The sequence below is a fragment of the Colobus angolensis genome, unplaced genomic scaffold (assembly GCF_000951035.1).
Source record: "Colobus angolensis palliatus isolate OR3802 unplaced genomic scaffold, Cang.pa_1.0 Scaffold70, whole genome shotgun sequence".
NCBI lineage: Eukaryota > Metazoa > Chordata > Mammalia > Primates > Cercopithecidae > Colobus > Colobus angolensis.
The window spans coordinates 1,123,419-1,136,948 of NW_012120710.1; the positions used below are offsets into that span (position 1 = coordinate 1,123,419).

A 13,530-nucleotide genomic window follows, 5' to 3' on the forward strand; every position below is an offset into this window, starting at 1 on the left:
TTTTCATTCAAATAAAATAAAATTAACACCACTTAGTAGGATTTTGTTTTTGTGTATTTTTAGAGATTTTTTTTTTTCTTACCAGGAAATTAAGTACACTGTGGACCAAAAGCACTATGTAAAATAACTGGTAAATTTCTCATATAAATGATCATTTCAAGTAAAACATCTTATTTTGGCTGTTTCTTCTCTCAAATAGTTACACAATTCATTTTATCCCATTAAGAAATGTATCGGCCGGCTCAGTGGCTCACGCCTGTAATCCCAGCACTTTGAGAGGCCGAGGCAGGCAGATCACGAGGTCAAGAGATCGAGACCATCCTGGTCAACATGGTGAAAAACCGTCTCTACTGAAAATACAAAAATTAGCTGGGCGTGGTGGGGGGCACCTGTAATCCCAGCTATTTAGGGGGCTGAGGCAGGAGAATTGCTTGAACCCGGGAGGCGGAGTTTGCAGTGAGCCGAGATCACGCCACTGCACTCTATCCTTGTGAAGGAGCGAGATTCCGTCGAGAGAGAGAGAGAAATTTATCCCCAATATCTGAAGTGTAAACATTCTCAAGCTACAGGAGGTCATAAAATCAAGGAGTCCCCAAACCACAGCGGGTACTGGTACTGGTCCTTGGCCTGTTAGGAACCATCAGCAGCACAGCAGGAAGTGAGCTGCAGGCAAGCTAACATTAGCCTGTCAGATCAGCTCTGGCGTCAGATCAATTCTGGCATTAGATTCTCAGGAGAGTGAACCCTGTTGTGAACTGCGCATGCAAGGGATCTAGGTCGTGTGCTCTTTATGAGAAGCTTTCTAATGCCTGATGATCTGCGGTAGAACAGTTTTATCCCCAAACCATACCACCGCCCTATCCGTGGAAAAAATTTTCTTCCACAAAACCAGTCCTTGATGTCAAAAAGCTTGGGGACTCCTGATGTATTCCATCCTCTGCGGACTAGAGAAGTTTGCTGCGTGTGTAGGGAAAGCGCATAGATTTTGGTATCAGGCAAATTGTATTCCAATTCCAGCTCCACGAGTTTTTAGTTAACCTCTCCAAGCTCCAGTTTCCTTAACTGAAAATACGGAGAGCTGCATTAACCCCGCAAGATTGTATTAGATGACATATATTTAATTTATACAAAAATTGCTTGGAACACAGTAAATTCATCTAAAAAATTGACAATTATTATCCTATCTCAACACAGAACAGGCATGCTTTCTAAAACCTTTATAATAGAAACATCTGTTTTTGAACACTTAAAAATAGAATGCTCCAAATAAAACCTATCTTTTTAGGAATTTAGATCGTTACTAACTTCTTTGTTGCTATAAATATCTTTCCTACATTTTGTCAAAATACTTCCAGTAGCATTCTCATTTTGTACCTCTCTTAACGTAACCATCCAACAATTCTAAAGACCCATTGACTTTCTACACACACTTAATTTTCACTCTCTATTAAAAGAAAATTCTCCTGAGGAAAAAATGCTATTGTGGTTTTATATTTAATTCCTAAAAACAATCTTTGTAAAGTCAATTCAAAGGCTCTGGAACTTACTAGAATACTTAGTTACTAGGCAAACTTCTCGTTATATTTTAACAGATATAATCCTACATGGTAAGTAATGCTCAGACAGTTTAAGCAATTTGATCGGGGTGTGGATTCCAGTGCCCTGGGTAAAGAAAATTAAAGTTCATTTCTGACTCCAAAGACCAGACTAACTTCCAACGCACATGGAAAAGGAATAAGTTGAGACACACACCTTGTGATTGTGTGGTTTTTTATCTTTTTTTTTTTTTTCATTTCCTTTCTTAAACGTACTTTTTTTCCCTACATAGATAATTTTCTCCCGTGGTCTTACTTAATTTGATAATTTTTCAATTCTGCAATTTACTATAAATGTAGACACAGTTAAGGTAAATTTTATGTATCTAAACTATTACTTTTTCTAAGTAAATTTGCCACAACTTATACATTTTCTAATTAAAATTCTCTCTAATTCATTCAGTTTTGCTAACATTTGCTTTGACTCGTTAAGGATATAAAATAGTGGAATAAATATTCATAATTTCCTTTCTCTCTAGAACAAAATCAGCCCATTTTATCAGAAGTGGAACTTCCTCCCATTTCTTCAGGTTCCTTATCAACATCATATTGTTATGAACCCAGGGGATCAGCGTAAGACAAGTGTCTACCCCTTTGTTCCCACTCTAGTAAGTTTTGCATTTTTAAGGGGCAAGTGGTACAGGATAAAAATATATATAGTGGCCAGGTGCGGTGGCTCACGCCTGTAATCCTAGCACTTTGGGAGGCTGAGGCAGGAGGATCACCTGAGGTCGGGAGTTCGAGATCATCCGGGCCAACATGATGAAACCCTGTCTCTACTAAAAATATAAAGATTAACTGGAGGTGGTGGTGCGTGCCTGTAATCCCAGCTACTTGGAAGGTTACGGCAGGAGAATCACCTGAACCAGGGAGTAGGAGGTTGCAGTGAGCCAAGATCCGCCACTGCACTCCAGACTGGCAACAGAGCGAGGCTCCCTCTCAAAAAAAAGTACAGTAACTAGAGGCAAAATGCACCCAAAAGTTCTAACTTTAAAAGTAGGACAGTCTTGGCCGGGTGCAGTGGCTCACGCCTGTAATCCCAGTACTTTTGGAGGCTGAGGCGGGCAAATCACCTGAGATCAGGAGTTCGAAATCAGCCTGGGCAATTTGGTGAAACCCCGTCTGTACTAAAAATACAAATTTAGCCTAGCGTGGTGACACATGCCTGTAATCCCAGCTACTTGGGAAGTTGAGGCAAGAGAATCGCTTGAACCTGGGAGGCGAAGGATGTGGTGAGCCAAGATCGAGCCCTTGCACTCCAGCCTGGGCAACAAGAGTAAATCTCCGTCTCACCAAAAAAAAAAAAAAAAGTAAGACAGTCCAAATATAATAACAAATAACAATAGTAGCAATAGTGACAAATAAGTACTAATTTAATTTAAATCTAACATATATGCCCTAAGTATTTGCTCATATATCATTTCACTTGGTCCTTCAAACAATTCTTTAATGTAGCGGGGGAGGATAGAAACCAGTATCTTCATTTAACAAAGGAAATGTAATATGGGGAAATGTAAGGAAGTACTTGCTCAAACTCTAAGTAACCATTTCCATTTTGTTTCATAAAGTGGATTTGTCTTAAGGAGCTTTTTCTAATATGAGCAATAAATAATCCAAGTTCTCCTCAGCCTTTTGATCAGACCATAAAATTAAAGCTTTTTTCTCTTGTTACAGGACCAATAAATATAGCCGCCCAATAAAAAGCCTAGTTTGATTTCCCTTATTTCATCTCCAGGAATAATGAAAAGTCCAAAGAAAGGGAAAAATAACAATTTTATAAGTAATTAAACATACTATTTATATTTTTTTAAGGAATCTGCCAGCATCTCTCAGAAAGTAAGTACGAACCGCTTATATTAAATATACTTAAAGAATTACTTTTTATGTATCTATTATGACTTGCTTTTTATTTATAACAATATGTTATTTATTTTGTTGAAATATAATGAGAAAAATGAAGTAGTTATACATACCAGTCAGGTAAAATGTGTTTATGTATTTACTGGTTCATCGATGAGATATATCTTAGATGCATGTACATTATGTTTTACCAATCTTATTCCTTATAAGTATCTTTTTTAAATACCTAAGTATGAAAGAGGTAATGAATGGATGTCAAGAGGGTCCCAAGAAAATATGCTTGTGTGACATTCGTGAACCACATTGTCAAAGTTAGATATTCCTGAAAAGGTTTCTTGTTAGTTTTCCATCACCTTTCTATCACCAAATGTTTGCAAGTTTGTTATCAAATGCTAGACTGGCACTATATTCCTCTTGAATCAGTAGATACATTTTTTTTTATTTCTTTCCAAGAATATAAAGCCCCTCATTCTAAAACCTAAAAGATGAAACAATTTAATGGCAGTGTATTTGAGAAAAACCAATAGTCAAACATATTTGGAAACAGTATATAATATCAACTCATATAATAAATAACAAGATTTTCTGTATTCTTTAAATTTATTTACTATATTAACTTAAATTTGTCATTGCTAATATAGATTATTATTTCATTGTTAGAATATACATTAAAAATATTCTGTATATAAAAAACATGATAGTTTTAGTTTGGCATAAAGATTCTGCTATTTATATAGGGAAGCCCTGCAGAATTAATTGGTTAAAAGACCTGGGACAGTCTTCCTACACCAATGAACAGACACCAAACTTGCCATCATCTTGCTCTACCTCCCTTCCTTTTTACTCCATTGATATGGGAAAGCTAGTTTCCATTTTCATATTAGCCTGTAACTTCTAAGGGAAAGTAGTAGATCTTAATTTGAGACTAATGGAGAGTTTTATAAATAGGAAATAGGAAAATTTCACTGTTTTGTAAACATCTGCATTTTTCTTAAAGGAAGAATTATTGAATTTATCTAAGTTTTATAGGGATGTTTGAACACATAAAAATTTAAAAACACTTACTGAGACATATCCTCACTATCAGAATTAAGATATTTTACATTTTTGCCAGTAATATGGAGACATAGCAGATGATGTGTATGTGAGAGTATATGCATCTATATGCATAAGTTTATTTATATATCATTCTTCGAATACATATTTAAGCTGATTTTTCCCTTATGTTATAATATTGATGATCACCAAAAAACTGAAAACATAGGAAACCGGTGATAATGAAAACAAACAACTACTTTTGTCATAATTTTATGAATAATCAAGTAAAGGAAGTTTAAACTTGCATGAATCAACTAACCAAACTAAATTTACCAGTTCCCATGAGAAATGGAAGCCTAATCAGTCAGTGGTTTACATTCTTTGTTAAAATTTTTTTGGTTAATTCCACTGTGTACAACTTCATTAGTTTCCTAATGATAAATGTTGTTTCTATTTTTTAATTAGAAAAATAACAATATTCTTATAATAATTTATTTTATACATATACTAATAAATTAATATGATACATTTCTAAAAGTGAAATTTTGGGGTTAGAGGATATGTACATGAAATTTATATAATATTTTTGTCACAAACTTTAATACCACAAATTAGTAAGTAATACATATGTCACCATAAATTATGAGTATTGTAATTAATACTTATAGTTCTATATTTTATAACAGTTTTATTTCATACATATATGACCCTAAACACGATTTTGTTTTGCTTGTGTTTATTTCTCTTTAGAACATTCATTTTAGACAATAACATTACTTTTAATAAAGTTAATATATTAAGTAATAAATTGCTTTTACCACACAGAAAGTTCTCATAACTAACGTTAGACTCTGAATATGACAAGATGATATCAGAAAGATCCTAAGGGCCTTATTTCCTGTTGAAAATCTCCTTCGAGTAACTCATATTAGTGTTTAGTTTGGGCTTCATTTCTTTTGAAAAGCATACATACCCTGAATTTCAAAGTAGTTTCTCTCTGTGTGTAGTCTGGTTTGTTTTCGAGATTTACAAAGAATATCATACTTGATGTAGCCTCCTTGGTGTTGCATTTTTCCCTAAATAGATTTCTAGCACATTCATCCATATTGTCACTTGCAGGTATAATCTACCTATTTACACTGCTGATGATATTCCACAATTCAGTCCTCTAGTGCCTTGTAATTAGAAGGCATTTGAGTTGTTTAGGTTTAGTATATTTATTTTTAGTTTTGGTAGGTATTTTCAAACTATTTTTCTTTGAGGTGAACTAAAATTTTTTCCAGCCACTAATAAATAGGAATTTACAGTAGCTTTTTGACCGAGTGGTTGGCATTTCTGATGCAACACTCTTCTAGATCTTGAAGCAGTTTTAGAAACTCATTCATGGGCATTATGCAAGAGAGACCAGAAAGAGACTTCTGCTCCAGGCAGGCCTCAATGGGAGCAGTGACAACCCAAGACCACCCCATCAGACAATGCCAACCTGGGAGGTTTATAGATAGCTGATAGATTTAGTTTATAACCTGGCAAGATCTCCATAGCATGATTTTTCATCTTGCATAGTTTTCTGAGTTTGTTACAGAGGCAATTGAAGAGATTTTTCTGCTTCTGAAGGTATTCATTGTGACACAGAGTAAAAAATAAAGTCAGACTTGAGACTGAGGTAAGAAGCAAGGAGGAGATCAGGCCCTAAAAAGAAATCTTGTCTGTGGTCAGCAAAGCAGCAGCAGCGTATCTGAGACAGCCCTCGCCCTAGCCTTGGGAATTTCACGAAGGAGGGGAGGAAAAGAGAGATCAGCGTCCAGATTTGTTGTTAATGATCCTCCAAAGGGCATTGCTTCTCCGAATCCAGATCCTCTCTGGGAAGGGAATCTTCTAAATTAGTTTTTTGCTTTCCTGTAAGTTTTCATTCTTGTAAACTTTTAAACTTGTCAATTTGTTTTTTCCCCTTACCTGTTCTCTATCCAAGCTATTATTCATATAATATTTTTTCCTGAAATTATGCTTTTTCAAAACTTGTTATTGCTAATAAGAAGAAATGTTAGGCCGGGCACAGTGGCTCACACACTTTGGGAGGCCAAGGCGGGTGGATCACCTGAGGTCAGGAGTTTGAGACTAACCTGGCCAATATGGTGAAACCCCATCTCTATTAAAAAAATATAAAAATTAGCCAGGTATGGTGGCAGGTGCCTGTAATCCAAACTACTAGGGAGACTGAGGCAGGAGAATCACTTGAACCCAGGAGGCAGAGGTAGAAGTGAGCCAAGAGAGTATGATTGCACTCCAGCCTGGGCGACAAGAGAGAGACTGTCTCAAAAATTTAAAAAATACAAATAAAAATAAAAGAAATGTTATATATACTTAACTTACAAGTTTGATTATATATATGTTTTAAATAAACATGCAATTATCAAAATTATTTAAATGAGTTGCCTAAAAGTATGTGCTTCCTAAATTACTCTTAGGAAAAAGAGTAATTCATTCATTCAATTATTATTTATTTAAGAAATATTGTATTTAGCAAATACCATGTCCCTTACATGTTTCCAGATCTTAGAGATAAAAAAGTGATTAAAAGAAGCACTACAAAGAAATTTATTTTTATTATTCTTCTTTACAAAAGAGTATTTTTCTCCGTACATCCAAGTGAAAATTATGTATAATCAATACACTGAGAACAATGTGTCTAATTCTTGTTTTTTTCCTTTAAGGAAACACCAAAAAAGACTGTTAATATGGTAAAGCATTGTTTCTATATGAAGCTGTATTTGATTCATATTTCTAAAAACTAAACATTAAAATATTAATACTCCTGAAATTCTCCTCTTTTAATAAAATTGAGTGATATTTTAGTTTACGTAAAAATCCTCTTTACTCCTTAACTGTGATTTTCTCAATTAATCTAAATTTTTTTCAGTCAAGACCTTCCATGTTAGCAAGACCTCTCCACATAGCCTAAGTATTCTGTTTTTTGCTGCTGCTTTCTCTTTTTAAAAAACAGATTTCTACCATTTTTTGAACTGAAAATTTTATTGCAATTAGTCTTTTACACCTGTCATAATAATACCTTTGCTCTAATACAGAAAAGATCTTTTGTCTACAAATATTAAGAATATATTGCTAAGTATTAAATTGCCCTGATTCTAAAATTTTGATTATTATAATTTTTATTTCTCAAATAATGTTCTAGTAGGTTATCTCTAGGGAGGAAAATGATAATTTAAAAATCAAACAATTAACCAGTTCATTGAGAAATACTCTGTTTCTTGCTGTTGACTAATTATTTTAAGTAAATTAGGTGTTATGCTATTGACATATCGAATGGAAACAAAGGAAAACCCTTGTGAAATATACACAGACTCAAAGTCATGTTAGAGGTCCGGAATGAACCATCTACATGGTCAAGAGCAGTTCTATCACGCACTTTCAGAGAATATGTCTGACCTCTGTTACATTTGAAAAAATGAATTTTTAAAATAAGACAGTCAAATCAGGATTCTGTCAGTTGCCTTCACTGTAGTTTAATATCGTTTAGGAGTTGAATACTGGACTGGGTTACAAGTTATGTAAATCACAGGTTCAGGGAACACCCACTGTGAGAGAAAGTGCCAAGTGGGAGAGCACAGCTGGAAAGGGTCTTGAGAAGATGAAGTATGAATTGTGGCACAGGATCTTGTGGCCTGGGGCCTAAAGCAAGATCTTCCTTCTTAGTGCCTTGGGAAACATGCTTTACCCTTTCTCTCCACCTCAAACTGTGGGCCTGTGGACACTAATCTAAAAAACATTGGTCCTCCAAGAAAGAACATGCAGATTTTGCCACACACCTCAGTAGGCTTAGTTATTTTTCCTCTCTCTCTTTCTCTCTCTCTGTCTCTCTCTCTCTCTCTCTCTGTCTCTCTCTCTCTCTTTTGCATCTGCCCATATTACATGGAAATTTGACATTATATGAACAATGTAGGTAAATGGAAAATATGAAATAAAATGTATTTTCAGTCAGGTACCATTATGTTGACACAGGATATGTCCTTTTAATGTGTACTTACATTCATTTAATTCAGAACAGATTTCTATAAAGTAAGACTGTGTTTCTTGGTAGTAACAACTTGACCCTGAATTATTAAAATAATTAGCCCTAATTCTATATTATTATGATATGGACAAAAATTACTATTGGGTTATCCCAGTGAGGTTATTTATTCATTTTCTTTCCCTAAGGAATCAACTGAAGTATTCACCGAGGTAAGTAAGTTTTGTTCGAGCAAAATTAATAAAATATAATCTCAAAACATTTTCTTTTGTATTTTATGACCAGTTATTTTTGTTATTAGCAGAAAACTGAGCTGACTGAAGAAGCAAAGAATTACCAAAAATATCTGGTAAACTTTCCATACAATCATAGCATGATTAGATTTTACTTGGAAACTGCCAAGTCGCAATCCTCTTGAACAAAAAAAAAAAAAAATTACTATGTTTACCAAGTTCTACTTTTTATAAAAGTCATCTTATACTTTTAAAAATGGTTACGGAAGCACTCGCCAACTGTACCACTTACATTATTGCTAAGTATCCACCCAACAATTATTCCATGGCAATTCTAAAATTCCATTGATTTTCCACTTTGTAAAAATGAGAACTTAGCCTAAAAGAAGATGCCACTGTATTTAATTCCAACTTAAATCCCTACAACAATCTGTGGCTAAATCTATATAGATAAATAGAACATAGAAGAGGGAAATATATACTCATAATAAAATATATGGGAGGCATTGTGCAAGCAAAGTACTCTTTCCGTATTAATTCTTTTACTTCTACAAGACAAATAATACTCAGAGAGATTAACTGGCTCAGTGTCATAGATTCCACTAAGGTAAATTACACATTCTATATGACTCTGAGGACCAGAATTTTCCTACCAGAAATAGAAAATAAACCACAACTGGGGACACTTATCTTGGTCAAGAAATTATCTTCTTGCCTTTTTACATGTATTTTTAATTTTATTTTTCTTTGTTTTTGATTTCTTTCACTCAAGCACTGTGGCTTTGGGGTCTGAATTAAGCAAAGAATTTTCTTACTTCTACAGTTAATTCTATAAATGTAAGCATAGAGTTAATTTTGTATGAATCAATTTTCCTTTAATTAGATTCATTTGGTAAAATGTAGAATTTATCCAAATAAAGTTTTGATTCATTTGGTTATGTTCAGGTCTCTCTGATTCATGGGATATCGAGATAATTATTTATATATTTTTCTAGAAAAAAATCAACCAATATTATCAGTTCACCTTGCCCCGATATGTAAAATATCAATATCACAAAATTATGGAACCATGGAAAAACATGAAGACAAATGCTTACCAAGTTATCCCCACTCTGGTGAGTGCTCTCTTTTTATTTGCAACTTAAAAATAGTTATCTTTTGTGCTAAAAGTAAACTGGGGGGATGAAATTGACATAATCCCAATAAACTCAAGTAGAAGCTGAAACAAATAAAAAGTCTAAGCTAGAAATTAAATAATAAGTCATAATGCAAATACAGCCTAATAAATAAAAACAATGTTACAACAGTATCTGAAATTGTAAAAAGTAGCTGGACCAAGTGCTGGTTAACGTTTATTCTTTATCTTATCTTTTTCAAAAAAAACAGACATTTGACCTAGGAAACATTTCTTCTAACATGAAGAATGAATGAGAGAACAGGACATTGAACCCAGAGAACTAAAACGTATTATAAACAACATGGGTTTTGGAATCAGGAGACCAAATATAAATAGGCTTTTGAACTTAGGCAAGTCACATCATTTCTCTGGATATTTTTAAATATGATTTAGTTTTTTAGATATGCATGTAGCATTTAAAAGTGTCTTCCATATAATTTGAGAAAAATCAGAATTTAGTACCTATGATTTGCATAGGAGATGGAGATTTGTTCCTGTACATTTTTTTAAATAAAATTCTCCAATTTTTTGTCTTTTCTCTTCAAAGAGGGATTTTTAAGATTCTTGAATTCACTGCTTCTACTTTAATTTGGTAAGTGCCTTTAGGCCTAGAATTTAAGCAATAACTTTTATGTGAAGAAAGTGATATTAAATAACATTATTAAGTAATATACTTTCAACTTTAATTAAATCATATTTTGGTTTATAAAGTGTTTTAAATTTTGCTTTCATCTTTTCGACTCACAAATGTAAGTTGTCTGGGTAATTTGCATGCATATTTCATAAATATTTTAAATATAAATTATAGTACATTTCCTCCATAGCTAATGATACATTCAGCCAGAAGCAATGGCTCTGAGTGAAAATTGTCACAGGCATAGTATTCACACAGATGATTTCCTGTCATCTTTGAGCTGTGCCAAGAAATTCAGACCTGGCATTTTGGTTTGAGAAAAGATATGCAATATCAAGAGAGTTTCATACACAATTCAAGCCATTTAAGACAAATTTCCTGCATCATTTTCTCTGGAAAAATTAATGTTTTGTAGAAAAATTTTTGCTTAATTTTTAAATTTCTCTCTTTGACAATTTATTCAACGGATTTAGAGCCATGATGGCAACTCAAGAAAATTATAATGCCCTTTGTGTAGTCATGTTTTATTTTTCTTATTTTGCTCTTGCAGCATTCAGGTTTATCTTCTATCCTAGAATTCTGTCTCATTTAATTTAAATGCTTTGTTCTTTTTATGTGTCCTGAACACAGATTTCTAACATGACAAAGTAGGTTTCAAAACAATAAATAATAATAGTAATAATAATTTATCGAGGTCATATAGTGCACCAGTTACAATTCTAAGCCCTTGCCTATATTGACTAATGTAATGTTCACAAAATATCTATCAAGTAGTTAATACTATCAGCTGATTTTTTTTTATAAGTTGTTGGGGTACAGGTGGTATTTGGTTACATGAGTAAGTTCTTTAGTGTTGATTTGTGAGATCCTGGTGCACGCATCAGCCGAGCAGTATACACTGCACTGTATTTGTTGTCTTTATCCCCTCCACCTCACTCTTCCCCTCAAGTCCCCAAAGTCTGTTGTATCATTCTTAGGGTTTTGCATCCTCATAGATTAGCTCCCACATATCAGTGAGAACATATGATATTTGGTTTTCCATTCCCAAGTTACTTCACAGAGAATAATAGTCTCCAATCTCATCCACGTCCTTGAAAATGCAGTTAATTCATTCCTTTTTCGCGGCTGAGTAATATTCCATTGTATATACATACCACAATTTCTTTATCCACTCATTGATTGATGGGCGTTTGGGTTGGTTCCATGGTTTTGCAATTGTGAATTGTGCTCCTATAAACATGCGTATGCAAGTATCTTTTTCTAATAATGACTTCTTTTCCTCTGGATAGATACCCAGTAGTGGGATTGCTGGATCAAATGGTAGCTCTACTTTTAGTTCTTGAAGGAATCTCCACACTGTTTTCTATAGTGGCTGCACTGGTTTACATTCCCACCAGTGGTGTATAAGTGTTTCCTGATCACCACATCTATGCCAATATCTACTGTTTTTGATTCTTTGATTAGCAAATAAAAACATAAAGTGGGGACAGGACACGCTTTTCAACAAATGTTGCTGGTATAATTGGCTGGCCACATGTAAGAGAATGAAATTTGATCCTCGTCTCTCATCTTACACAAAAATCAAGTCAAGATGGATTAAGGACTTAAACCAAAGACCTGAAACTATAAAAATTTTGGAAAATTGGGGCTGGGCGCGGTGGCTCAAGCCTGTAATCCCAGCACTTTGGGAGGCCGAGACGGGCGGATCACAAGGTCAGGAGTTCGAGACCATCCTGGCTAACACAGTGAAACCGCGTCTCTACTAAAAAATACAAAAAGCTAGCCAGGCGAGGTGGCGGGCGCCTGTAGTCCCAGCTACTCGGGAGGCTGAGGCAGGAGAATGGCGTAAACCCGGGAGGCGGAGCTTGCAGTGAGCTGAGATCCGGCCACTGCACTCCAGCCTGGGCAATAGAGCGAGACTCTGTCTCAAAAAAAAAAAAATTTTGGAAAATTGGAAAAAAAGAACCCTTCTAGACATTGGCTTAGGCAAGGATTTCATGACCAAAAACCCAAAAGCAAATGCAATAAAAACAAAGATAAGTAGCTGGGACCTAATTAAACTAAGGAGGTTTTGCACGGCAAAAGGAACAGTCAGCAAAGTAAACAGACAACCCACAGAGTGGGAGAAAATCTTCAAATCTATACATCCAACAAAAGACTAATATCCAGAACCTACAACGAAGTCAAACAAACCAGTAAGAACAAAACAGACAATCCCATCAAAAAGTGGGCTAAGGACATGACTAGACAGTTCTCGAAAGAAGATAAACAAATGGCCAACAAACATATGAAAAAATGTTCAATATCACTAATGATCAAGGATATGCAAATCCAAATCACAATGCAATGCCACCTTATTCCTGAAAGAGTAGCCGTAATCAAAGTATCAATTGATTTGAGATGAAGAACCTCAGAGGCAGAATGGAGGTTAAATAAATTGTTCATGATAATCCTGAGAAAATAAAAAAGTCCAAAAAAATCAAATACAGATTTCCAGCCCTAGGACTCAAATGCTCTACTACCAATGCCGAACTGCACCCAAAAGGCTATGTTAAGGTTTTTTTGAGAGGATATTTTCTGACTTTGAATACATTGTTACAAACTTGATTTTCTTTATTATATTATTTTGGCCTTCCTAATAATGAAAAAGTGTCAGGCAACTTCACAAAGTAATCTCATGTGTACAAAAATAATACCATAATTGTTCTGGATAAGAGCTAAAAATACAGTTGCGTTTTATAAATACTAATATTTCTTACTGCCATTATTCACATATTTATTCCACTTTTTTTTTTTTTTTTTTGAGACGGAGTTTCACTCTTGTCACCCAGGCTGGAGTGCAATGACATGATCTCAGCTCACTACAACTCTGCCTCCCAGGTTCCAGCAATTCTCTTGTATCAGCCTCCAAAATAGCTCAGATTACAGGCGCCTGCCACCACGCCCTGCTAGTTTTTTTTTTTTTT

At 34.4% G+C, this 13,530-nt stretch overlaps 1 long non-coding RNA gene across 1 annotated transcript in view; it reads left to right on the forward strand.

The window, feature by feature from the left end:
* Positions 1-599: 599 nt before the first annotated feature.
* Positions 600-13,530, forward strand: part of LOC105501248 — a 14,578-nt gene continuing 1,647 nt past the window's right edge. Inside the window, exons 1-7 of the long non-coding RNA XR_001000160.1 lie at positions 600-658; positions 3,408-3,431; positions 7,205-7,231; positions 8,709-8,732; positions 8,825-8,869; positions 9,749-9,868; positions 10,480-10,522. This is a non-coding gene — a long non-coding RNA (uncharacterized LOC105501248). The remainder of the gene's footprint in view (positions 659-3,407; positions 3,432-7,204; positions 7,232-8,708; positions 8,733-8,824; positions 8,870-9,748; positions 9,869-10,479; positions 10,523-13,530) is intronic.